Here is a 27,718-nt window from a genome sequence, read left to right as displayed (position 1 = left end):
TGATTATATAGGAATTCCACCCACACTTTACAACACCTCCAGCAGAATTATATTTTGACTTCAGGGCCATTTTGCACTAGATTCCTCTGAAAGCCAGAGCAGAACTGAATCAAACTACCTATCTGCATTCTGCAAGTGCAGGTCCCAGGAAGCCATAACACAGCTTCCTGTTGAAACAGAACTAAGTGCTTCCCCTTGCATTGTGCTGACAGTGCCTTGAGCACTAAGTCCTCCATACTGTGCTGCACTGATCTCCATTTCTTATATATGCAAAGATGCCTTCTGACAAGTTTTCTACCCTGTGGAGCACCTCATAGAGTGAGAAAATGTTGGAACACTACTGCATATATCCTGTAGGGGAGCCAGAACTGTTCTTACTGAGGTCTGGATTTGTTGCTTGGGGAGACAATTTAGCACTAATTGAGAAATTTGTACAAAAATCCTTTTCAGTGCTATGTTATCCTGTCCATGTGAATGATTTGTTTCTTCCATGGTGCTGCACATAATCGCTATAGCTGGTATGAACTTAGTTGCATTTAGGCAGCTGACTAGGTGCAACAAGTGGCTGACTCAGCTGTGCCTTCTCTCTCTGTGCAAGTGATCAACCCCCAGACCACTCCAATGGGAATGGGATGCAAAACTATGTACCCCACATCTGAGTGCCATATTGTCTTGCCACAAAATAAATGAAAGGGATTATCCTACTGTCTGGGAGAGAATGTATCTCCTACCATGGCTCCTGTGCAAGGGTGGGGTTTTGGTACCTAGAGCTGACTGGCACTGAGACTTAATTAGTGGTGACACATTAATGGTTGGATATGATGCTCTTAGTGCTCTTTTCCAACCTTAATGGTTCTATGATTCCTCCTCAGCAGTCCTGAGCAATTTTGCGTTACAGTCCAGCACAGAACTCTCTAGGAAGCAGCTCTGATGGTTTCCCCCCTTTTTAGAAAGCTTCTTTAAATAAGATTGTTTTTTTAGCATTCCAGATGCATGGGAAAATGGATGTGGGAAGAGGCGAGGAAGAAGCAGTTGGTGGAGGAGAAGCAATATTCAAACCAACTGGGAACTTCACTGAGCAGCCTCATCTCAGTAACTCAGTGACAACATAACAGGGGTGTGACTTGCACATCTGGGGGAAGATCAGTCTAAGGTCTTATATCAGAGAGCTCAGCACAGCCACAGTACTTGCCTTAGCTAGCATCCGAATGCTTGCCAGGAACTGAGGTTATTTGCACTGACATTACCCCTGGGTAGAAATACTGTGCTATCATCCTTGTTTTACAGTCCCCATGTGGCAACTGAGATACAAATGACTATTTGATCAAATTAGAGAGTGGGAAATTAAAAAGGGTAAGAGGAAATTTGTTCTTATGGCAGGTTAATTAAACCACAGAGTCTACAGCCAGGGGCAGGTGTTGCAGCAAAGCAATGCTGAAAAATTATTTAGAGTTCTCCTAATTGCAAACATTAAAAAGGACGTAACACATTGGACTTTGAAGGTTAAATTCATACCTAATTAATGATGATAACGAGGAGACATGATAGAGGGAAGACATGATTGTAAGTCTTGCTGTGGGGCCTTCCTTTGAGACGCTCAGCATGGTGAGCTGGAGGTGGATGAGCACTGGCCAAGTAGGCACCTGTGGCCCTTTCTTGATTTCTGCTGCCTGCCGACATGAGCAGGAAAACCACCTCTGGGCAAAAATGCAGGTCTCCTAATCTGGGTCATCCTGTATCCATTTGGTCAGCCCTGGACAAAACTATGGAAGACTCTTTCCTGGGCCACCTGCTTTTTTATGTGGATGCTGTTCAGAAGCTTATGTCCTCACTTGAGTTCCCAAGCACCTTTTTTCTCACCAGGTGGTGATGGCTGCATACAATGATCCTAGTGATCTTTTCCAACCTTAATGATTCTATGACTTTATTCCACCACCTCTCTTTATCAGGCAAAGGCTGGACTTAATATTTGTTCAGATACTCTGCAGCTCTGCCCAGGTGAGCAGCAGGATTTGATTTTTGTCCTTTGAGCACCCATTACATGGCAAATTCCACTAATTCATTAAGTGCAATTAATGAGCAGTGGAAGTGGAAAATACCCCATAATTCACCACACTTGGCCCTTGGTGAGGAGACAACTCCTGTTACGCTGGCAGCCACATCCTCATTGCCCCCCTTACAGGCTCTGCCTCATTCCCAGTTGCCTTCATTCACAAACCTGTCTGGGCATCTGATGTATTCACAGATCTACCAAAACAAATTAAGCCACTTAATTCAGATGCCTTGCATTTTTTCAGGGATCTGATTCAGATCCCATTTACACAGTGTGCAATTGGTAACGATCAGACAGAGAGGGAGGGCTGGAAGAGCCCTGATCTCTGCTTTCCTAATCTTAGAACACTGTCAGCACTGAGTGCAAACCCTCCAGTGCTGCTCTAATGAGTGCAAACCAGCTACTATCAGATTGCCTTCATCTGCTTTGTGCTTGTAGACAAACTGCACAAAGCACACCAGAGAGTTAAAGTGTGCCATGCAGTGATGATATAAATTGGAGAAGGAAACAAGAGAAACAACTGCTTGATAAATACATCAGCCAAAAGCAACACATTTCAGAGCAACATGTCAATTCTAAGTAAAGCTGCAGCTCTCCCCTCCCTCCAGCTACGAGATGAACTTTACAGTGGATTAGCAGCCCTGGAAACTGAAGTCCCCTTATGCCAAGAAAAATGGCATGAGGGCAGTCAAAGGCCAGTTTTGCCACCATGTCTTATTCCACAGCATGCTGACCTCCTGTTGGGTGAGAGTGGAGCGTATCATCTCTATACTGAGGCTGCATGCAGCCAGAGCTGGCCATTCTGGTTAGTGCTGCAAAGGGAACACATCCTCTCTGCAAATGTGCTGAGACCAGGCACTTCTTCCATGAAGCTTTGCACATATTAAGGCTGACAGGAGCTACTTACAGATAAAACTAACTTTCAGTGATCTGCAGGGAGATTGCATGGCCCTGCCTTCTTGCAACACTGCTGACCGTGTTTTGGCACTGTAGGGCTGATGCAGAGGACAAGCAGCTCTTGCCTGCCCAGATGCATTGGAAGCAGCTGCTGCTGCAGGGATACCATTTCAGCATTTATCAAAGTGGATGGCTCCACATTTGCACACTGACGCTTGTTTACAGGTAGTGTGCCTTGTCCTGCTTTTGCTCTGTCTGAATAAGAGAATTATCCCTGCATGCCCCAGAGATGAGATGAGGCCTCAGATTTGGCAGAGGCTCCAGTACTATTCTCAGCCTCCTCAGGTCATAGCCAAGCTGCTGCATCAATGCAATCCTGTGGTCTACAGTTACATTTTAGAAACTGCTTTTGGAAAGCATGGCCCTTCCTTACAGCATCTCTTAAAAGAATGAGCCAGTTGCAGGGATCACTCTTGGCTGAAGTGATAATCATCCTTTTTCATTAAGGGACCAAGAAATCGAAGACCTCCAGGAGAGATTCTGGGGTCCTGTGGTCATTTTCTTTCAGGGTTGCATCCATAGCTGCCAATTTGTTGTCATGTGTACATTTATCTCAGTGGCTGCTCATTGAGACCCATTATCATTACTGCTGATGGGAGGAAATGCTCAGACTCCCCCTGAACAGAATGTCTATAGGAGAGAATGGGATATGAGAGTTTTCATTATCTCTAACAACAAGAATTCAGCGACCAAAGCCAGCAGGGATGTAGCAAGCAACTTGCATTTCCTGGCCAAGAGAAAGCATATGGAAATCACTTATCTAAGGCATGAAATGCTCATGATTCTTCCAAAGAAAATACTGCTTAGTTTAATCATTCTGCAACTAGTCTTAATTAGTTACCCTGCGTCATATTTCTATTCACATCCTCAGGAACCAAAATAGACCAAAAGATGACTGTATGCTTCTTGGGACGAAGTAAAAAATACATATAGCACCACTTCGGTTTATAACAGCTCTCATATAGTGCATCTTTCACACTGCTTCTCCATCTTGACTACTTGACACATTGGAACTCACAGCACTCTGGCCAGGAGGACCTTGGTGCAAAGCAGCCCCAGCAGATACTTCTACCTCCACAACCCTTGTGAGCACACAGCTGCTCAGATGGAGTTCAATTATGGTTGTGCTGGACACATCCAGTCTGCAGTGCTTGGTGTGTGGGGGCTGAGACTGCAAGGGCAGGTGTCAGTGATGACCTGGGGGGGAAAAACAAAGTCATTTCTATTTACTAGCTGTTATCCCAGCCACATGGAAGAGCAATGAGGCAGATGAAGGGACTAGAAAATAAGTGTTATAAGGAGTGACTGAGAGAATTGGGATTTTTCAGTCTGGAGAAGAAGATGCTGAGTGGAGACCTCATTGGTCTCTACAACTGTCTACTGCCTCTGCACAGCAGTTAAGGTGGTACAAGCAACTAAAAGTATGAGCTTCAACAAGAGAAGAGTCTTGCTACAGTTCTACAGATACTTAAGAATACAGCTCCCAAGAGACATCTTACTTTCAGTGCTTTTAGTGCCTTGTTTCACAGATGTCACTCTCATGACTCCACATTGCTGTCAATACCATCAGGTGACCAACATAATGAGCCAAATTCAGAGCTGACCCTGAAGCCATAAAACATTGACAGGATTACAGCCCATTACTCTATCTTTGGTTTTCACACATGATACCAACCAGTTTTAGGGGAATCCGTATTTCTAAAAGAATCTGTGCTTAATAGCACATATGGAATCCAACCAGAAAAAGAAATGACCATCTTAGAAATGACTACCACAAAATGTCGGGGTGCTCAGAGAACAGTTTCTTAAAAAGAAAGCTGGGCAATTTGGTTGGAAACTTGCTTGGAGAGGAGTTCCTCTTTGGATCTCCTTAGTGACAAATATATTCAAGTTCCTTGACATGTGCAAGGCTCTGAGCAATGTTTGGTTCTCAGATCAAATATGATTTTTGTACATTTTTGTTCCTCAACTAAATGAGGTCTGAAGTAGCTCTGATTAATCTCCCTGCAGCTCTATAATACCTGAAGTCTCAGTCTTGAGGTACATTCTGCCATTCTGCTAATTTTTTTTTCTTTTTATTTTTCCTTACATGATCCAGATTCTGGGAATTTATAGAAGACAGAGTCAGACCCTCTGGAGAGGTCTATGCTTAGAAGGATGGAATGCAATGGACAATTTGGTAAAGGAAGTTTTGACTTTGATACCAAGAAGGAAAGATCGTGAGCGTGATAAAAAACAGAAACAGGTGCCCAGGGAGGTTGTGAAATCTATATCCTTGGAGATATTCAAAACTAGCTGTACAAGGTCCTGAGCAACCTGTTGCTGGACTCAATTTGAGTAGAGGTCTACAGTGGTCCCTTTTCATCTGCACCAATCTCTGACACTTTTATGAAGCCCATTAGCTTCATAGACCCATTAGCTGGAAAAAAAAGGAATCATTTCCACACTTGCTTGAAGGAACAGTAATTTTTGTGCTCCTGGTGAAGAACAAATGGAGCAATGTGGCATTTTAACACCTTAGCTAAGGAGAAAGAATCATAAACTAAGTACATGAGCATAAAGCAAAGGGGACAAATCCTGCTCCTAGCTGAGCACATGTACTGACCTTCACAGGAATCAAGCCTGTTCATAATTTTGTAAGTTCACATTATAAGAAAAGGAACAAGTGTGAGATCCTTTTTATGTGGAATTACATAGAAAAATCCCTTTCAAGTTGAGTAAACGCAAGCATGGATGCCTCTGTTTCCAAGCTCAGAATACATTGTGGTGGAGGCTGATAAAGATCTGTGAAAGGTTCTTCACCCCATCCTTTTTGTTCAAGCTAAAAACAGAAGGCATACCCATAAAGGTTATGCAGTGGCTGCTTGCTGAAGAGAGGCCAGAACTGCAACCATTTCCCTTCCCCTTCCCCCTGGCCTCAGCAGTTCTGTACGGCTTTCTGATTCCCAGCAACTTTCTCTGCAAAACCTGTTCTCTCATTGAGTTGTCTCCTCTGCAGTGGAAAGACACAGAGACACAAATACCAGCTTGTCTCTTTTCAATCAAGGAACATGCAGTGCCAGAGGATGAAGCATCAGATTCTTTACTTTTGATTGAGGCTAATTAATGTTTTCTCTAAAGAACACTAGAAAAAATACTCACTGGGTATTCAGATTACTGGAACTCACAGCCAGAGCACTGCTGCATAAGCAATGGGGCTGCCTGGTACAACTTCAGAGGTTCTCATTAAAGGGTGAGGAGGGAAGCCCAACGAAGGCAGTTTCTTCTATTTGTTTTGCAAGCAGCTCTGCTTTTAGGATTCTACAAAAAAAAAAAAAAAAAAGAAACAACAAACACCAAAGCCATACTGAATGGGTACAATGGTCAATGCTTTATCTGTCTGCTCTTAACAAGCATAATCAAAGCATCACTACTAGCAATGAGATGAGAGGTTCTACTTCACCAGCCGGTCAGGCTTCTCCAGGAAAACTCAGTTCTAGCCCAGCATCTGAGATGCAACATAGTATTTTCTACACACCTTTTAGACAAATGAGAGTACAGGGCTCTGAGTCCAGTGCCTTCTCAAGCTCTATGCTGTACATTAGCCTGGTAGGCAGCTCAGCACCACACACCAGTTCACTCCCTTTCTGGGCAAAACAATGGGATAAAGAATCAGAAAAAAAAAAAAAGAATAAAAAGAAACTCAGGTGTTGAGGTAACAATCATTTAATAAGAAAGAAAAGGAAACAAAAAAAAACACAAAAACAAGTGATACACAGTGCCATTGCTCACCACCAGCCAACTGATGCCCAGCCAGTCCCTGAACAAAGCTAGCCACCCCCAAACAACCGTCTCAGTATCATTGCTAAGTGTGGTGTCATATGGTACAGGACATCCCTTTGGACAGTCTGGGTCCTGGTGCTGTTTCACCCCACCTCCTCACTGGCTGGGCAAATCCTTGCCCAAATCTTTGACTCTGTGCAAGCACTGCTCAGCAACAACTAATCATCGCTGTGCTTTCTCCATTATTCTCATAAGAAGTCCAAAATACAGCACTACATCAGCTACAGATGAAGACAAGACCCTCTCAGATCTACATTTATGACTGGTGACTGGTTTTACACTTGGCCAAGACAAGCTTTACATTTCAGTTTAGCTCAGCTATGGGGGAATGTGCCCACAAGTCCAGGCAGAAAGATTATGGCCTGGACATAACACTCCTCACATATTGCAAGAGATTTCTTTTGTAGGATGAAGTGAAATCTCAGTGCTTAATGGTGAGGATCACATGGATCTGTGCTGAACAGATGGAAGAGATATTGCATAAGGCCTAGTTCATGCATTCTTTGATTACTGCCTGTTAGCCTTTATCTCAGACTCTTGGAAACACCAGCTTTCTATCAAAAGGAAATGTCACCACTTTAGCTAATAGACTTTTTTTTCTTTCCCTTGCAAGAGACTCTAATTGACTTTTTTTCCAGTTGAATGCAGCTTTGAAAATGAATATTTAATGTCAGGCATTAAAGTTCCTACATTGGCTTGCAGAGGAAATCTTGACTCACACAGATGCTTGTCAAGAGACAGAAGAGGCAGACCGTGCTTCTCTCCCCTCCAGGAGGCAGAAAAAGATTTGTCTTGGTGTAGCTCTGCAGTATAGGTGATTTTATGCCTGAAGAGAGATTTTCCCACCCAGCCCTTCCTGCAAGGCTCTGAGCTACGGGGCAGCCGCATCCAGTGGCCATTGCCTCCAACAGCCTCACACTTCATTCAGAGAAGTGCTGCAGCTGGCAGGCTTGAGGCTTGCTCCTGTGCAGAAGTCAAGGAGAGGTGCCAATTGCCGGCAATTAATATTTTACACTTTTTCCCAGCTGAATAATTCCCCAGCTTTGCAGATCAAGCAAGAGACATACTCAAATTGCTTTGCAGTACTAAATGCGGGAAGCAAATGGAGGACTTGCAACAAATCTGTTGAACAACTCGCTTAATTTTGAGCATCTGCTCAAGCCCCTTGACTGCAGGCTTAAAGTGAAAGCATATGCCTTGTGTAATAGCAACTCAAATATGAGCAGAATCGGGGCCATTTTGAGGCAGTGATCATACTACACTGCCACCTATATCAGAGCTTCCTACCACTCCACGGTAGCCTAATAACTGATGTCAGACTTCCTCAAGGGAGAAGTGTTAATTTTATGAAGTGCCATGGATAACATGGCCCCTCCTGAAACCAGCAAATCAGTCCATGCTACAAAGCGTGGAGATTTCCATCTGCCTTGAAGATGGTGAACATTGCTTTTGTCCAGAGGATTAGACGACCCTTCCTGCTAATCGACTAAACCATTTGCTGTCCATGCAAATCACACCAAGAACATTTGAATGCAGCTAATTGCTAAAAATACCCCAACTTTCAGCTGACAGTTCAGGAAGAGATGACAGTTCTTCCAAGTCATGTTAAAAATATTGCTTTAGTATGGCTTCAGTGGGAGCTGCATCCTGTGAGCGCTGAGAGCAGAGTAGGACTGCCTCATCCATGGGTGGGATTCCTCTAACACACGATATGTCTTGTGGGTCCCACAGCTCAGCGGGAGGGAAGCTACAAACTCTGAAAATGTGCCTGCAATGATAATCAAGTATTCTGGACCTGTATTTTTTTCCCCTCTTTACAGCTTTGTTTTTTTTTTTTTTCCCCCCAAGCCTACTTTGTGGGTATAGCTCTGATTATTAGGTCAAACCTTCTGGTCTCTTTGAGTGCAAGCCTGGATATCTGAAGCCCCAGGAACAACTACAAGGCTGTTAGCATTGACTGATGAAGAACAAGTCACAAGTGCTGGAGAATTCCAGCCAGCAATCTTTCTGGGCTGAGGACTCCAGTAGTGATGAAAAATGACTGCAGTGTACTGATATCTCCCATTTCATTGTGTGAGTTTGGTGAATCACAGAATCACAGAATCACAGAATTGCCAGGGTTGGAAGGGACCTCAAGGATCATGAATCTCCAACCCCCCTGCCACATGCAGGGCCACCACCATTCCACCTAATGCTAGACCAGACTGCCCAGGGCCCCATCCAATCTGGCTTTGAACACCTCCAGGGACGGGGCATCCACAACCTCCCTGGGCAGCCTGTTCCAGTACCTCACCACTCTCTCCGTAAAGAATTTCCCCCTGACATCCAACCTATATCTCCCTTCCCTCAGCTTAAAACCATTTCCCCTTGTCCTGCTGTCACTCACCCTTTCAAAGAGTTGATTCCCCTCCTCTTTGTAGGCTCCCTTTATGTACTGAAAGGCTGCAATGAGGTCACCCCGCAGCCTTCTTTTCTCCAGGCTGAACAAGCCCAGCTCCCTCAGCCTGTCCTCATAGGGGAGGTGCTCCAGTCCCCTGATCATCTTTGTGGCCCTCCTCTGGACCCTCTCCAACAGCTCCCTATCTTTCTTGTACTGGGGGCTCCAGACCTGGACGCAGTATTCCAGATGGGGCCTCACAAGAGCAGAGTAGAGGGGAACAATCACCTCTCTGTCCCTGCTGGCCACCCCTCTTCTGATGGAGCCCAGGATCCCATTTGCCTTCCGAGCCGCAAGGGCACACTGCTGGCTCATGTTAAGTTTTTCGTCTACCAAGACCCCCAGGTCCTTCTCCACAGGGCTGCTCCCAAGGACCTCTCCTTCCAGTCTGTAGGGATGCCTGGGATTCCTCCGGCCCAAGTGCAAAACTCTGCACTTTGCAGTGTTGAACCTCATCAGGTTCACCCGGGCCCACCTTTCTAGCCTCTCGAGGTCCCTCTGAATGGCATCCCGTCCTTCAACTGTGTCAACCACACCACTCAGCTTGGTGTCGTCAGCAAACTTGCTGAGGGTGCACTCAATTCCGTCATCAATGTCATTGATAAAGATGTTAAAGAGCACCGGTCCCAAGACAGATCCCTGGGGGACGCCGCTCGTTACCAGCCTCCACCTGGACATAGAGCCATTGATGATCACCCTCTGTCTGCGGTCTTTCAACCAGTTTCTTATCCATCGAGTGGTCCACCCATCAAATCCACATCCCTCCAGTTTGGAGAGAAGGATGTGGTGGGGGACCATGTCAAAGGCCTTGCTCAAGTCCAGGTAAATGACATCGGTCGCCTTTCCCTTGTCCACCGATGCCGTCACTCCATCATAAAAGGCCACCAGATTGGTCAAGCATGACCTTCCTCTGGTGAAGCCGTGCTGGCTGTCACGGATCACACGCCCTTTCCTCATGTGATCAAGCATGTCATCCAGGATGATCTGTTCCATGATCTTCCCAGGCACAGAGGTGAGACTCACCGGCCTGTAGTTCCCAGGGTCCTCCTTGCTCCCTTTCTTGTAAATGGGAGTGACGTGACCCTTCCTCCAGTCATCCAGGACCACACCAGACAGCCACGACTTCTCAAATATGATGGTGAATTTCAGTTATACTACCCAAGTTTGGTTATAATGGGGAAGGCAGTTCTGAATGTCTTTGTACATTAGAGGGTATACTGATAGAATTTATCCCTGGAGGTGTTCAAGACCACATTGGATAAGGCCCTGAGCAATCTGATCCAGTGCCTGGTTCAGTGGTTGGCAACCCTGTCCACAACAGGCCATTAGAATTTGATGATCTTTGAGGTTCCTTCCAAACCCAGCCATTCTATGATTCTACAGTAAGTTTCTAAACAGATTTTCAGATTTTTTTTTTCTCCATTCATAATCTAGAAGCCAAAAGATGACTACATTTTTTGGTATAAACGTTTGAAATGTCAGGAGGATGTAATTATCACCTAATGTTAGGAGGAAGCTCCTGAGAACAGCTGGGATCTGCTACTCTGGATAAAGGAACTCATGCAAAAGGTGTCAGCGCTTAAAAATCCAAACTCACAGTGCAAGATTCAACACTGAAGCAAAGATGCTCCTGAAGTTACTCTTAAATCAAACATTACATGTTAGCCTAGATGTACTTTGAATTTGTGTATCTGTAAAGTATGCCTAGCTCACAGAATATTAAGAACAGTACAACTTGAACAGGACAAGGGGTGAAAGAAATGCAAGTGTGCCCATATAAGATATCCAGGTAGCCCTAGAGAAATGACATCAGTCATTGTGTGATGGCCAAATAGCCTTTTGCTAACCTACAGCTACATCTCAACATTCTGATTCCTCTTTGTATCAAATGCTATGCATCTGAAAATTGGTTACCATTGCAATTCAACACATCTAATTAGAGAGTAAAACTCAAGGGGAAAGAGAGAACAAACTTAAATTAACCAAGAAGGAAATTTCTCATCCATCATCCAGTGCAAGTGCTGAGCACTGTGTTGTATTGTGGGACAAAAAATTAATCTGAAGAGATGCTGCCTCATAGGTAAAAGCTAGATCCAAAATTCTGTAAAGGAGGGAGGGAAGGAAAAATGTTCACAGACAGTAGCCTAACACAAGAAACATACCAGACTCACGAAAGCACATGCTGGATATGATGACGTGACACACTTGCTGCATAGTCACACAGTGAAACTGAGTGCCAGAGGTTTGGAGGAGATGTGCTCAGGATGCAGTGGCTGTGGGCAGTTGGCACACAGCTGTTCCTGCTGCCCTCTGGGGCCTGCTGGGAGGAACATGAGCAGTGCATGCCTTGCGTGTGCAAATAGGAGTAAGAATAGCTCCAGCACAGCAGGGAGTGGTGCTGGAGAGGAGAGGCATTTCTTCTTAAAAGCAGGCTGCATTCATAGAGACCTGTTGTTTCTGACAGTTATGGGCTAACCTCAATAGAATAGATGAATAATACATGTCAGAGCAAGAAACCTCAACAATCCAGAAAGGGAGTTAGAAAACTAAGAGGTGAGCTTGTTGAGCAGCTGCCAAAGAGACCAATGACTGGCTGGACGCTGGGAGAAATTTCTTCACAGAAAGAGAAGTTATACACTGGCATGTGCTGCCCAGGGAGGTTATGGAGTCACCATTGCTGGAGGGGTTCAAGAAAAGAGTAAATATGGCACTGAGGGACACGGTATAAAGCCCACAGACATGGGCTGATGGACAGACTAGGTGATCTTACAGAACCATTAAGGTCAGAAAGACCAATGAGTCCCCTGTGCTACTGCACCAAGGCCTCAAGTGTATCCCAGGCACATCTCCTTTCTCACCACCAAGATGAGCCTGGCCCAGCAGAATCATCTGCTCATTTTAAAAATGAAATGTTTCCATCCCTGGTAGTCCAATGTACTCTTATCCAATAAATTCTCTCAAATTATTTGAAATTCAGTGGTGTTGCACTAAACAGTAGGCAAGAATTAATTCACCCTTCCAGCCCTGACCCGTTGTACAGTGACTGCACACTTCCTCTCTTCATCCCCACCACACCTTGCATGCTCCAGTTCAATACAGCCTCTCCTTACCCTGTCAGATCCCAGCCCTGGGGCACTGTTGTGATTTAATGGTCCCACTGCTGCTACATAAATATAATGCTTTTGCTGGATGTATTTGGGCTGATCTGCCCCTCAGCTGCCTTGAGGCAAGATTAGAGGAACATCTACAGTGTTTGCATGCTGCCTCTCTCTGGACTCCTAGAAATGCTGCCTGGGGGTCAGGGCTTTTAGTTTGCTTGCTGAACAGCATATTATGCCCTTGCACAGGATTTTTATCTGTTAATTGAAAACAGTTTGATCATTAGATAAGATTCCATTAATAAATTAATATAGTCTGTCAATGAAACTTCAACTCAGTAGGCAAGGCAAAAAAAAAAAATCAGTAGGATCTCTCAGTGCAAAGAGGCCACAAGCCCACTGTGCAGCAGCAGTGGTCAAGACAACCCAGCTCAGCCTTCTGCTCCACGTTCTAATGGAGCTTCCTGCTGGTGACAGATCAATGGCATATGTGCCACATAAGATGACAATATTATATAAGTACAAAGTGGTAGGATTATGGGTGTGGGGGAGAAAGATCTCCTGGGGAGAGGGGACATTTTGCATCAATCACTCCCTCCCCCAGAGCCACCCACTAACTGCGGGGATTTTTCTGAGCACTCAAGATGATACAGTTTGGTACGTTTCAATCAGTTTCTTACCCCATCAAAGTATGGTGGAAACAGTGCTAAAGGAAAAGCAGATACAGAGCAAGTAGGGGCTGTATAACCTGCAACAGAGCAAGTTATATGACAGCATATGCACTGCAGCTACCATGCAAGAGACTGCAGCTGCCACCTCGTGCCTCATTTCACCCCACTGAACAGGCACTGCATCAAGTACTAGGTCTGCAATTAAAAAAGTGGGTGAAATCTGAATTCTAAATAAAGTAGGGGAGCCTAGGAAAGGGCTGTGGCAATGGGAGATGCACGTTTCACTGACAGATGTGAGGAAAACTAGATTATACTTAAGAAGGAAGAAAGTTAATTAGAAGTGGGCTAGAACAGGGACCTTGGGACTGCTGACATCATGCTGGCCATGGCCAAGGCATGCACATCCCTGCTTATTTTGGGGCTGTGCATGAAAGCCTCATCCCTCGAGGGAGAGCATGGATAGCACTAAAGAAGGCAAATGCAGAAATGAGAGCAGGAAGTCTGTGCTTATGCTGTAATAATCCCTTCTGGGCTATAAATCTATCATCTCTAATTTTAACAAGCCATCTGAATCTGACAGCCATAAAACACATCATCTACTTTAGATATTTATCCATAAAAAGTGTCTTATTTATCTTGGCCACCATATAACCATAGGAACACAAAAAGATACCCTGCTGGGCATCCAGACCCTCCACCTGTCTCAGCACACCTGTGCCAAGACAATTTCTACTGCCCACTCCCTGCTTAGTCCCTCAGAATATAAGGTTGTTGGGTTAGGTAATAAACTTGCAGAAGCTCACTCATGCTGCACACAGATACACCTTGTACCTCTAAGAAATCCATTCCCTACAAGCTTTGTTCAGCATCCCTTAGCTCTACCACAAAGGGATTTGGGGAGTAACAGTTCTGCATTCATAGGGATGCACTGTGGTGAGGACCACAGGGGAAATGTGTTTTGGAGAACACATGCTTATGGGAGGAATCTTCATGGAGAACCTTTCCCTATAACTTCAACATTCAACTGAGGAATTTACAGTGAAAATTAATATCCCTAGGCTCCTTGCTTTGTCAGTGGAGAGGCTCAGCTTACCCTTGAGAGCAGTTTCAGCCCCATGAGCACATCTTGTAATACTGCTCATACCTGAGCTGTCATGGTGTGCTTGGTTCATGCCCACCTTCTGTGTACAGGGGGGTGAGTGGGAAAGGACAGCTCTCTCACTTTTTATTTTTCTGCTAGTCTTACACCCAGCTTGGCTAAGGAGGAAGCTATGGAGGGCTCAGATCTCAGCTACACTGATGAATCCTGTTGATTTATTCCTGCTTCATTGTTACTGTGAGTCAAGTAAGGCAGAAAGTTTTACTCACATGCACTAATCTTGTTTGTTCGTGGAAAAAAAAATAAATCACTGTCATATCTGTTTTGGGCAGCAATAGCACCTGCAGCTGTAAGGAAGCAAGCACAACACTGGGGGATGCCTTTTCACAGGCTGCACAGGAAAGAGAAAGCATGGGATAAAGATGAATTTAGTATAATTCCTCCAGTGAGGCTGACCAGGACACCCTAGTGTCTCCTGATACAGCTGCTGCAGAACTGCAGTAAGCACTAACCCACTCTTGCCTGCTCCTCTCCCCTCCTTCAGTCACCACACTACAGAGGTCAGTACGTCTTTCAGCTGCCCAGTGCTTCTATGCTCACCTCCCCTGCTGTTATTAGTTAGTGATGAGAGTCTGTTAAGGAAATCTGCTGGCCCAAATGTTGCCTTCCCTGCCACTGAATAACTCCAGAAAGCCTTGTGAGAAACCTGCAGCTATTGGAATGCAGATCTTTTAGAACAAGACAAAAATACAGCTTTTTGAGGAACTGCTTGCTTATAGCAAGTGGAAGAGCAATTTGAAGATGCCTACTCAGCACACCCTTCCTTAGCAGATTGGTTTAAATTGCACAGAAAGGCAGTTGGATAATGTAGTCAATATCAAGCCTGCAAGGTCTTCCACCTCTGTGCAGCTACCAGCAAACAGGTAAAGACAGAACATGCTGCAAGCAAAACATTGGAAAAAACAACCTGACACACTTCATTCCAAGTTGCAAGCCCTTTTGTGCTTGGGCTAGTGGAAAAATGACCAAAAAAGTAAGTAATTTGGAAAAGGATGCTTAAGAGTCAAACAAAGCCAGAGTGATCAGGAGCAGCCTAAAAAGAAATACTGCACCATAAATGAAATTCTGATTGGAAGCGGCTGAAAGTTGATGCAGAGCCTAACGTGTGAGAGCTCTCAGATGGTCATGGCTCACCACCACACTTCTGATAATCAATCATTTCTTGACAGGAGGCCAAGGATATGCCATGGGTTGCTACCTCTTCTGTTCCAAACAATCCACTGGGTCAGGAGTGAGCCCTGGAGTACTTTCAATTGCATTGCTGCCATCTGTGCTTATTTCCAGCAGAAGGCCTGGCTTCCCTGCCTTGTCTGCACTTGGCTTTTTAATTCGCTGTGCCAGGCTACAAGCCTACAGGGCTACAGAGTTGTTAATACAAAACTGTTTTGCTCCTTGCAAAAACTATCACCACAGAAAGCAGCTGTTAGATGCTCTACTGGTAGGATGGTCCTGGTTTGACCCAGCAGCAGCTCAGCACCACACTTTCCCCCACGTAAGTGGAATGAGGGAGAAAATTGGGTGGAAAAATAAGATAGAATTTGAGACTTGAGATAAAAGCTATTTTTTAATACAGAAAAAGAAGAGGGAAAAAGAAAAATAACATCAATGATAGCTGTATATATATTTCTCCCCCCCCCACACATACACACTTCCACAGTGCAAAGTCTCGTCACCTGCCACCACCACTCACTGAGCAGTGAGCCACTCCCAACACAACAGCTCACCATGCACCCACTAACACCCAGGCAGCCCCTGAGTACTAGCTGGCCCAAAACAACTCCTCAGTTTTCTGGTCTTTCACCAGAAAGGCCATAGCTTTTCCTCACTAAGTCGCCTAGTCCTACTGTGCTCCCATCACTCAGTAACAACCAAACCATCAGCATGCCATTAACATGTTTTTTCTACCAAGGCCAAAATATAGCATCATGTCAGACACTAAGAGGAAAAATCAGCTCAGTTTCAACTGAAACCAGGGCAAGACTACATTAAGCTGCATTCTCTGCAGAAGAAGGAGAAGTTTCTTCTGTGAACACCCTACATTTTTACTTGAAGCCCTCCTGGCAGACTCCAAGAGGGACAAAGTACTTAAGGGAAGGCAACAGTAAACAGCACCTCTCCAACTCACTGTCCTGAGGGCAAGTTCTTGTAATATAACTGTTCTGAGGTAGACAGTAAGAAAAAACAAAACAATGCATTAGGAAGCTCTCTGCCTCGTAGGTCTGCCTCTCAGTGAAGCTTTGCCAAGGTTTCTCTTTGCTAGCTAACAAGAACATTAAAAGCACCATGAAGTTCTAAACTTCACTATACCTGGAATGAAAAGGGCTGGACTAGTGAGTCCTTTTCTCTCCCTGGTCAGCAGGAGTAAGCATAGATGACAGCAGACATAGTTGCTTTCAACCCAAGAAAGGTAGTAGTCACAATCCAGTAACAGAAAAGGAATCGCCTACCACCTTTCCAAAGGATCAGAGCACACTGAAAAAGAAGAGGTTCTCCAAATAGAGATGCAGCCCTTGTGGCTGCCGCCCTTAAATGAGGTTAGGTTCTGGTGGCACAAGTGAATTGCTCACACCTGTGCTCCCAGGGTTGGGTACGCCCCGTCACCAGGTGCTCAATCACTGGTTCAGGCTGTGACCTAACCGTTTCTCTAAAGCAAATCAGCAGACAAATCTTCCTTCCTCATCTTCCTTCCTGCTCCTGCACCCTGCCTGGCCCTTTTTTCTTAGGAGTGCTGCTGCTGTGTTTCATTACCCTGGGTTAATGTGAGAAAGAGTCTCACACAAACAGGACCAATGGAACCCCATCCCTAGAGACATCCAAGGTCAGGCTGGAGGGCTCTGAGCACCTGGTTGAGCTGTGTGAGTCCTTGTTCGTTGCGGGGGAATTGGACTAGGTGACCTTTAAAGGTCCCTTCTAGCTCAAACCTTCTCTTTTTCAGAAGTTATGAGCTACTAGGCTGGCTCATCCCATCTGTGAAAACACAGCCTGGAAATGTTTCACAGGTGAGAAGGGAACATATCACATTGAATAAGAACACCTCTTTTCAAACATATGTAAAATTCCGGTTGTTTAAATTCAGAAAGGCTGAATCCAAATTGGAATAGATACAAAATGGTAAAGACACACAAGATGATGTTAAAAGAGGAGAATGGAAGAGACTGACTTATTTAGCTTGATGAAATGAAGACCGAAAGAGACATTAGTGCTCCCAGTACTACTTACCTGTATTACATTATAAAAGCAAGACAACAATATTGTAGAAATAATACTTGACATCTCTGTCATGGTAAAACTTCCATTTGAAAATTGAAAGATTAGTGAATAACAGCGGTGAAATATTTTAGAATTTCAACCTAAATGACTACAATTATTCTAGCATTTTAGAAATGAAACTGGCCCTATGTCCTGCTTAAGCAGGGTGGTTGGACCAGGTGACCTTCAGAATTCCCTTCCAACCTTCACCAGTCTTTGCTCTGTTACATTAAATTAAAATAAAGAACTGCCAGGGCCCCAGCAGCCACAGGGGTGGTGGCTCCATGGCTCCTGCCTTTGCCTCTTTGCTCCCATTCACCCCTGTGGAGAGATCTGCTCTTCTTGGCAGCGACATCACGTTTAACCCGAGCTCCAGGGGATGAGGTGAACAAGAGAGAAAAATCAGGGCCAGAACCGACATTAATAGAGCTTGAGGCTCAAGAATGATGTGACGGGAAGAGATTGAGAGCTGTTCCACTGAGGGTTTCTGGACATAAGAATTTGATGTGTCATTTTAATAACGTTGTAATCAAGGTTGGCACACTCAAATCTACAATAACGGAAAAGAAAAGCCCTTTCCAAGGATTTCTCTCCCCTCCACCCTCATGATCCCCAGGAGAATCAGTGTTTGTGGTTTGTCCTGGCTTCTCATGACAGCTTCCTTGGCAGTGAGCTTGGAAAGAATTCCTGGCTCTGCTTGTGTGGAGATGGCCTCTGCACAGGGCGAAAAGATACCTCCTCTATCTGATGGATCTCCCAGAGACAGCAGTAACAGCACTCTGCTTGTGTGTAGAGCTGCTGTCTCAACACTGCTTGTCTTTCCCAGGCAGAAGGCAGCCAAGCAGCTCTGCTCCCTGTACCCTCTGCAGATGAGTGAGCAAAGAGAACAGTTTGGTGCAGTGAGTCCCTAAGGATGGACAGCACAGCAGGAGAGAGTGGAAAGTCATCAGCTTCTAATTGATTTCCACTCTTGAGCAAGAGAGAATGGGAAATGCTAGTCTGCCCCACATGGTTAATTCTGCAACCTAACTAGCATTTGCTTCCTACTAAATGGGAACAAGTTTTCTTTAATTAACATGAATTTCCATTAGGATGCCACCACACAGAGCTCATTCCAGATCCCTTGTCTCTGTGCAGAGGACAAGGCACCACATTTGTGCTGTTCTGTGGGACTAAAGAGCCCTTGCACTCTGCATAGGGCTCACACACCCCTCCTTCAGGAGGCTGGCACAGGGGTTAAGGGCTGCACCAATCGTTTCTGCACTGAACTTTAGGTGCCCAACTGTTCCAAGTCTTTCTGACAACTTGGCAGCACCCTCTAAAACCTTTCCAGGCTGCCAGGTCCTTCTCCTTGGATCCGGTTTGGTGCTTTGAGTGCCCTCACACACTGTCTGTGCAGATGTGGAGGAATACAGCTGTGTCAGGTGAAATTTTGCAGACTAAAACAGCATTTGGACACTCAATGGAAATATTTCCTTTTGAATTATCATGAAGCAAGAGCAAGAAGAAATAACACAAGATGAAAGAAGAGTGAAAATGAAATCTCCAACTTGAAAAAAAACTTCCAAAAAGTGGCTTGAATATTTCCAAGGCAAATGCAAACCTTACAGCCCAGAGGATGAAGTAGGAAGGATTGTGCTGTAAGTATAAATTCCTCTAACTGAGATGCACGGAAAACTGCTACATCTTCATTTGTGGGGGTCTGTTGTTTGCCTGCTTCTAAGGAGGTAATTGTTCACACTCTGATTTTCCTAACATACCCACTGGAGGTTTAGGTGCTTCATCATTCAGAAGGCTGGGGAGGAAGAAGTGGCAGACTCATCTTTGCTTTAGGGTTCTGTCAGTATTATGGCTCATGAGGATGAGTACCTTCAGGGCAGTAAATTAACTTGAGACCTCTCTGGCCTTCTGTTTAGCTGAAGTGTGCTCGGTAAACTAGTACCCGAGTGGAGAGGAACTGAATTCAATTCTGAATTCACAGAAAGAAATGAGTATGAGTAAGTGTGAGAAAGCCTTTGTATTTTTTGCAAAATAATGAAAATCCTGGTGTAATAAATAAGTATAATCAAATTTTCCTCCCGCAGTCTGTTGCTATGATTGCTTTTCTGTCGATAAACACTACAGAATATGTTCCAGAGTAACACAAAGAAAAATAAAGGTCTTTTGAATGCTTTGTGTAAATAGGGGGCATAAGAGGAGGGGAAGCTATGTCTATATCAGGCAATTATTTGTCACCAATTACCTTAGTCTCAAATTCCCTGACCCTTTCACCTTAGCTGCAAGGACAGGCAATGCTGCAATCCCCATGGGGGAGAAGCACAGCAGGGAGACGGGGGTCTGCAATGCAGCACCTGAGCAGTGTGCTCCATCCCTTTTCAAGGAGCTCCTGCCCCTTTGGCAGCAATGCTCTGCAGGACAGGGCCAAGACCTGGTGAGAGAGGTGCCTGATAAACCCTCTCTTTGCATTTTGCTATCCGATCCCCACATCAGGTTAAAGACATGTCAAAAAAGTACAGGAAAATAGAAGAACAAAAACAATCTGCTCAGTGATAAACCCATTCTGCTATTCTGCTTTTTGCCATAGCTCAGTGCTCAGTGCTGTACTTCAAGTCAATGGAAGACAATGAATTCCCACTGGCTTGCTTAACCAGGCCAGACCCAAAGTCAGAGAATTTCAGCCCCTCTTCAGTCTATTGAACACACTGACCTATTTCAGTGCTTCAGAATGAGTTCAGAGCTCTTGGTGCTGGTAGGAAAGGCGATAGCTTAGAAACATTTCCTCCTGTTCTGTAAATAAGTTGTTGCTGCAGCAGCTGTTGGAAGCAGCACAATTTCAACTCTATTTCATTTCAATACACTTAATACATGTCCTTGCTGGTTATTCAGAGTATATATAGTGCTATGGCAGCTTTGCAAACTGTGAGGAGAATCTGAGTATCAGTCCCTCGGTATATGTCAAATTCAGTGTTAAGGCATTTGCTCAAACATATTACCTGAGTATTTGCTTGAATGAAGATATGAATTAGTCTGGCTTCATACATTCTCTTATTAATGTTCTAGAAAATGAAATTCCCAATATGTGTTTGCACTGACACAACTTTTAAATTAATTCATCCAAACAAATACAGCCCCAGGATAAATACCTAAATTCAATATCAACCCAAACAGATCACAAGTCCCTGAGGATCATCACGTCCCATCAGCTCCCCCACAAAGTTCAAGCAGAAAGCTAGCAAAATACCTGGAGACAAAGAATCACACTAGAGGGATAGACATAAAAAATGTTTACTCCCTCTGAGATATTCCTCAAGAGAATTACTTGTTTGGTCTTTGCAAAAAATAGAGGAATTTTTGCCAGATAAACTAGTCCTTTTAAACTGAACACTCAGCATAAAAGACAGTCATGGTGTGAATTACCACCATGCAGTCATCGTCCCTGGAGGTGCTCAAGAAAGGGGTAGGATGTTGCATTGAGTGACATGGCTTAGTGGTATGGTGGTGATGGGTTGAAGGTTGGACCAGAGGCTTTCCAACCCTAATGACTATCATTTTCCATAGCATATATAAAGAAATTTGTAGGCTTATGTAGAGGGCAAGTGTTGCCTAAATAAGAGACCAACTGCATAATTACATTGAACTAGATGCCTAAATCTTTGCTGACTTGTACAGCTTTCACTTATTCTTTCCAGAAAAGTATATTACAATTATATTTAAGTATATTTTGCATTTATGTTAATGGCATATCCAATTAGGAGAAAAAAAGTAACTGAATGCCTCATTTCATTACTACATAGAGCACTTATGAGATGTATGAATATTTCCATCCAAGGGGCACCTATGGGTTGAAGTGAACAATTCTATACTTCAAGGTCTCATTTTCCTTTCCCCAGCTTATTCATAAGCTAATCCAAGGGGCTCAGAATCACTTGGCTAAAGCCTCCTCCATTGATCTCAGAAGATAAAGAGCTGCAGCAGCCCTGGCTGGCAATCTGTAAGCAAGATACTCAAGTGCCATTCCAAGTCTCACATGATCATTAATTAAGCTTCCCCCACTTTCCTGCAAATTAGGCAGGAAAAGGCCATTTTGCTTATAGTAATCATGCACAAATAATCTTAGTTTCCATGCATTCTTCCTTTCTTCTCCACACACACTCTCAAAAAAAAAAAAAAAAAAAAAAAAAAAAAGAAAAACAAAAAAGGAAGAAAAAAAAGAGGAAGAAAGAAAAGAAAAGAAAAAGAGCAAGAAATAAAGCAAGAAATAGTTCTGGCTGCTGGGTCACTTTGCTCCATAGCCCACGCTAACTGACTACTTGCGTTATAGATAATTGTTTGGAGATGTCACTGATGTACACTCAAGGCAGAGCTTACTGCAGAGTTGATTTATTCTTTAAGAACCACCTTGTTACTATTGCAGTTAAGTTGTTCCTACCCTACTGACACAGTGGCAGTTGAAGACTTTCTGCTAACATTTCCACAGGCAATCACAGCATAACAAAAGTATGTTTCCTTAAGAGCTGTAGGCTTCTGTCAGAATTTCATCTCCTGAAAATGGATTTCCACATTGTTCTCTCTAACCAGAGAGTTGGTAGGGAAAGTAAAGAACCTTCACAGGTAAAACAGTAGTTATTCACAGGACTGGACATCTGCTTCTATTATAGTCAAACATTTGGAAATTGAAATCATAAAACATTTTTTGTTGGAGAAAGAAATTAAGAGAAAAACTTAAATGCAGAATAAATTTAAAAAGAAGTCCAAAGAAGCTTGCATTGTGCTTTCAGGACACTGCTTTGTTATTTCTCTGCTGGCTGCTGCTCAGAGCTGTACCTGCTCCATCTCTTCCCAGCCCTGCTTCATCACTTACCCATTGCCACTGTGAGCCAAATCCCAAAGCTGAGCTGGCCAAATCCCATTCCTCCTTTTCTGCGAAGCTGGGGTTCTCTGCCAGCTGGTTACCCGCAATTCATTTCTCTGGGGACAGATACTTACAAGAGCTAGCCTTAGGGAAGCCACAGGACCACACGTTAGGAAAAATCCCCTCTCAGAAAGAGTGGTGAGGCAGTGGCACAGGCTGCCCAGGAAAGTGGTGCAGTCACTGTCCCCGGTGGGTTCAAGAAATGTGTGGATATCACAACAAGGGACATGGTTAGTAGGCATGGTGAGGATGGGTTGGTGGTTGGACTAAACAACCTTTGAGCTCTTTTCCAACTTAATGATTCTGTGATTCTATGTGGGCAGGAGGAAGGAATAACATCTTCTTCCCTAGCAGCTGTTTAATTAGTGTCTGATGAGAAGCTACACAACCAGCACCTCTCAGCCAGGGCACTGCTCAAATACTTTGGTAAGGAATTAGGTTCAGCTGCCTCCAAGCACCTTCCTGGCTGGAAAAGCCAGATGCTTGGACAGGTCTTTAAGGACGTTCTCTTACATCCATCTCCCTAAATGTCTTATTTGCACAGCCCTAATCACAAAACTACCACAAAATCCCCTGTATGCAATGGCAACTTTTTGTTTTAATTTTTTTAAGATTGAGAGCTATGTGTTCATGAACATTCACTAATAAGTGAATGTTCTGGTGATAGCCAGATTCTAGTGTCTGAAAGAAATAACACAGTGGCTCCACAGCCAGTTCTTTGGCAAGAGCAGCCAGCCTAGCCCAGCTACCTGCCAGACTGCCCAGCCAAGAGAAGCTGGAGATATGTCACCTTAGGAATGTGTTTGCAGGCAGGAAAGAGCTGCAGTCCACCAGTGATTTACACTGCAGTGTGACAGTGGGATAAATACACCACTGGAGTCTACAGTGATCTGGAAATAGCAGCCCAGATGTGCATGGCTCCTTCCTTCCGGGGAAGGGGAGTTTCCCAGCAATGTCTATGCTACTGTCACTGTGGTGTGCTGGGATGTGTAAGAGCCACACCTCAGATGCTTGCTGAAAAGCTGCTCCGCCAGGGACTTCTCTGTTTTCCTAACTTGTGAGTTAGGAATAACAATCCAGCCCTGGCCTTTTCCAGGTACCTGAATGTCACCAGGACTCCAGACAGCCTCTCCTCCGCTGATTTCTAAACGTGTGATCTCTTTCTTGGATGTCTGATGCAGCTCTGTAAAACAGAGAAATAGAGACTACACGTCTTTATCAGAGGAGTGGTTGTTCTTGAAGTTTAATTACTTTTCATGAGAGCATTTGAGACTAGATGTGTGTGTATATGTGTAAGCCTGCTTGTTTTAATAGAATTTCAGATAGTACTAATGCAGTTATTTACTAACAGAAATGCTTTCAGTTGCATTTTCAGTATATACCCTGGATTTATTCTCTATCTGCATATTTAAAGTCTACTTGTTGAGGAAGCTGAGGGACATATAAGACACATCAATATTGCCAGTATATTACAGCTGAGGTGTCAGATTCAACATCCATGAATTAGAGCAGTACTTTGTCTTGCAGTCTGCTGGTGAGAACTGTGATCTTGTCAGATCTCATAAACTGAAGGTTGAGCCTTAGATGGAAACCTCGGAAGAACACCCATGTGCTTTGTGAAATATTTCACCTTCTGAGTCATCCCTGTTCTCCTGAGTCATATCTACAGCAGGAGATCTGCTGTGTACTTCATTGTTAGTTATTAAGGTTACTACAGTTATCAGCTATTCAAAATACATTCAAAGGGGGCTGTGGTCAATAAGGAGCACGGTATTCTCCTCCCAAAAGAACAGAACTATGTACACAGGTATTTTGCAGGCTGTACTTTATCTTAGGAAATCCTGCCAGCAATTACATTTGAATCCAACCTTTTGGGTCTTTCACTGGCCTGGAAGAGCAACAGACTGCTACAGGTTTTATTTCTCCTGGACACTTGTGAATAATTGCTCTTAAGAGAGAACCAGTTTCTGACCATCTGGACTCCTGCAGTTTCCAGAGAACACAGAGTGGAGCTGTAAGTTTTCAACATATCTCTGAATCTGGGCCCAGAGGACTTTGAATTTTGGTCACAGCTGAGCACTGCTGCCACAGTGCTCTAGAGGAGCACCCTCTCCTCCCCATGACTGCATCAAGATCAGGAGACCTCAGAGATAGTCCTTTGCACACCCAGATGGCTGCTATGCAAGCAGTGTTTGGGCATTCAGCATATGCTCCTGGCATTTGCTGGGATCAAAGTATCAGTGTAATAGCAAATATTCAGGGTTCTTGTGTCCTCTGTTGTTATCACTGAGGTGGAATTGAGCTGCCAAATTTCAATGTGTAATTTCACCACTGGAACCCAAGCCTCTCCATGCAAAAGTCATTTGTACTTGGAACACAGGATGAGGGATCATTTACATTTTTCATTGTTATTAGTATAAAGAGTCTTTGTTGGCTTTCTTGCTTTGCAAAGAGTAAAGCATAATTTGGTCACAAATACTTTTTGCTATTGCTTTAGCAAGACAAATGGCAGCTTTCTCTTCTTAAGCATCTCTACAAGCCAAAGGGGACATGCTCTCCTCAGTACATTCAATACTTTGGTAGGAAGAATTACATTCTTCCCATACAGAACCATTTATTATTTATTTTTAATTTGTATGTGTGGCACAGTCTTGCCTGGGAGCCTGCGACTGCAGCTCTTATAATTTAATGTTTCAGGAAGATTAGGATAAAAAATGGTTTGGAAAAACTGTATGACATCTTTGCTATTTAGTTCTTTTAACCACAAAAGCTAGCCTGAACTGCTTGCTTCTCACACAGATACGATGGCTTTTCCTTCCTTTATTTTTGGACTGTATCAGAGGTCTTCTCTCAGTGACTCGTATTTATACAGCTACTTGACCTATTTCAGGTGTGACAATTTATCAACACAGTTATAAAATTTAATGTATTGGGTGAAAAAATGGTGATAAAATACACACTTGCAAGAGTGACTGCTTATTTATCACTCTTTGCCTGTGATAAAGCCTCAAAGTATTGTCAGTGGAAAGGCTGAGAAAGCTGTTTTCAAAAACTTCTGAGACTGGGAAATCATAATTGCTTCATTATATAAGAATGGTTTGTTGCAGCTTCTCTTATCCTGCTGTCTAGCAGAGACAATGCTTGTGGTTTTTGCTTCTTGACTCAGATTTGACACTATAAACTGTTCACCAAGATTGTTTATGGCCTTTGCATTCTGTCGTGAGTGTTATCATTAGATGAATGCTTGATATTACACTAAAACAGCTTAAAATGTTATCATGCCTGAACCAGACGTACCAACAGCCCCATTACAAACACATTAATCAACTGTATGCACTCACACTACTTCGGCATGACATAAGATGTGTATGGATGAATCGCTTTCAGCAGGTCATGGCAGGAATTAGGAGTATGTGATGAACAGTTACTCTAGAATAAACTGGGATCAAGGATCATTACGTTCCAGCCACCTGCCTGCATGCAAATGATGCCTCTTTCAGAAAAAAGGGACCAGCACAAAGCAGTTCAATCTCTTTTATATACAACTCACAGGCTTAATATTTACTTCAACTGTCTGGGACAAGGGATTCTTACTAGGAATACTAAGGCACAAGGAACCAGGTTCAAGGAATTCAAACTTTAGAGGATCTCTGAAGATTAATATAATAATAATAATATTGTGGCTTCTCAAGTTCTGCTGGTCTCAAGCTGAGAAAAAGAAATCACCAGCTCACAGCCCCTTTCCATGAGGCAGAACATGAAATAACAGTAATGGTTGGTGGCCCACCATCTGCTCAGCAACTGATATGGAAAGGCTGGAAGATCTCAGTCCACTTCTTAGCTTAGCCTATCCATAGCACCCATATCCATCATAGATGTACTCACTTGTGTGTACAGTCAGCTGTGAGGAGATGGCAAGCTTCCACAAAGGGAATGACCACATGTTGCTTTTACATGTGTATATCTGTAAGCTCCTCTTTACAGCAGCAGTCTTATTTGCAACCCCCTATAAGCCCATACTCTGCTGAAAGATGAAGAGCGTGATACCAAATTGGATCAAACACGAGACACATATCAGATTGTTCTAGGGGCCCCACTGATGTATTACACCCCTTTAATTACACCCATAGCAAGGCACTAATAGGGAAAGCATGGTGATAAATTATGTCCATACTAACCATCTATTAAGACCACAGCTGAGAATTTTTCTGCTGGCTGCATTCTCCCACTGCAGGTACGTGTTCTTCCACTCCATCTGCAAGCTGCACCAACTTTTCAGTTTCACTATTTGTAAGTCACACAATATCACACCTGCAAGTTTTGGGTAGTTGAACGGCCTGCATTCAGAGCATCACCAGTCTGCTGGGCTGTACAGCTACCTGTTGTGATGCTGCTTTAGTGTTTCTATGGAAACAGTAACATGGTGTTAATTTTAAAACACACAAAAGGATATGCCTTCCAGATGGGTTACTTCATATTTTCTCCCCTGCACTACAGGTTTCAATAGCCTCTAAACTTGGGGGATAATTACTATAATGAACTGGATCAAGCTGGCTCAGGCCTCCTACATACACCTGATGTAGTCAAGAGCTTTCCAAGAAAGCTGTGCTGAGAGGTCTACCTATAGACATGGAGACAATTCCCTGGATAATTTTCACAGGTAGCTCTGGTTCTCCAGCCCTAAGGCGATCAGCAAGCCTGGCAGAGGCTCCTGTGGGACCTGCTGCTGTTCTTGCTAAAGATACCACGAGGCCTTCAGCTTTCTCCTCACTCGCTATAGCCAGCCTGGGGTGTATGCAGCAAAGAATTGATCCAACTGTGCCTGAGGAAAGGATAAAAAAGGGGAGAGGCAAGAGGTGGCAAGAGAAAGCATAGAGAAAATTGCAAATATTTGAACAGGAAGATGCTTGTCACATGTGGGAAGTGTCAAGACAAAGAACAGCCGAGAACTGCTGCTGTCCTTGAGTTAAACAGGCTTGGTGAGGTACCAAAACAACATCACTAACAGACACTCATCAGCATCTACAAAGCCAAATACCCTTTTCTTCTCCTAGAATATCAAATAGGGCTCAGTCTTAGAAAATGCAATGGGACAGTAAGCCTGGAAATTATCCAGTCACTGGCAACCAAGGCTGGAGTTGTATTCTGAGGAAGAATCACCGTTGATTTTCCTTGCTCTTACACTCACCCGTGGGCATCCTTGGCCACCACCCAGAGACAGGATGCTGAGCCAGATGGACATTTACTCTGAGCAAGTATGGCTTTTATGATTTTCTTCTGTAAAGTATGACAAGCTGGCATCTGCAAAAAGCAGAACATTTTAATTTATTGCTGACAAAAATGTCAATCTAATCTCCATT

General features: G+C 43.9%; 1 long non-coding RNA gene across 2 annotated transcripts; it reads right to left on the bottom strand.

The window, feature by feature from the left end:
• Positions 1-913: 913 nt before the first annotated feature.
• LOC116231125 (uncharacterized) lies at positions 914-26,981 on the bottom strand. Of its 2 annotated transcripts, XR_004167367.2 has the most exons (5): positions 26,537-26,981; positions 23,459-23,541; positions 6,152-6,310; positions 4,510-4,615; positions 914-4,207 (listed from the first exon to the last, which is right to left on the bottom strand). It is a non-coding gene; the product is annotated as an uncharacterized LOC116231125 (long non-coding RNA). The 2 variants fall into 2 exon arrangements; XR_004167364.2 differs by lacking the exon at positions 4,510-4,615.
• Positions 26,982-27,718: the final 737 nt, after the last annotated feature.

The sequence above is a fragment of the Phasianus colchicus genome, chromosome 2 (assembly GCF_987193195.1).
Source record: "Phasianus colchicus chromosome 2, bPhaCol1.hap1.1, whole genome shotgun sequence".
Taxonomy (NCBI): Eukaryota; Metazoa; Chordata; class Aves; order Galliformes; family Phasianidae; genus Phasianus; species Phasianus colchicus.
The sequence above is the reverse complement of the archived record's forward strand: the minus strand, read 5'-3'. Positions and strand labels throughout refer to the sequence as shown.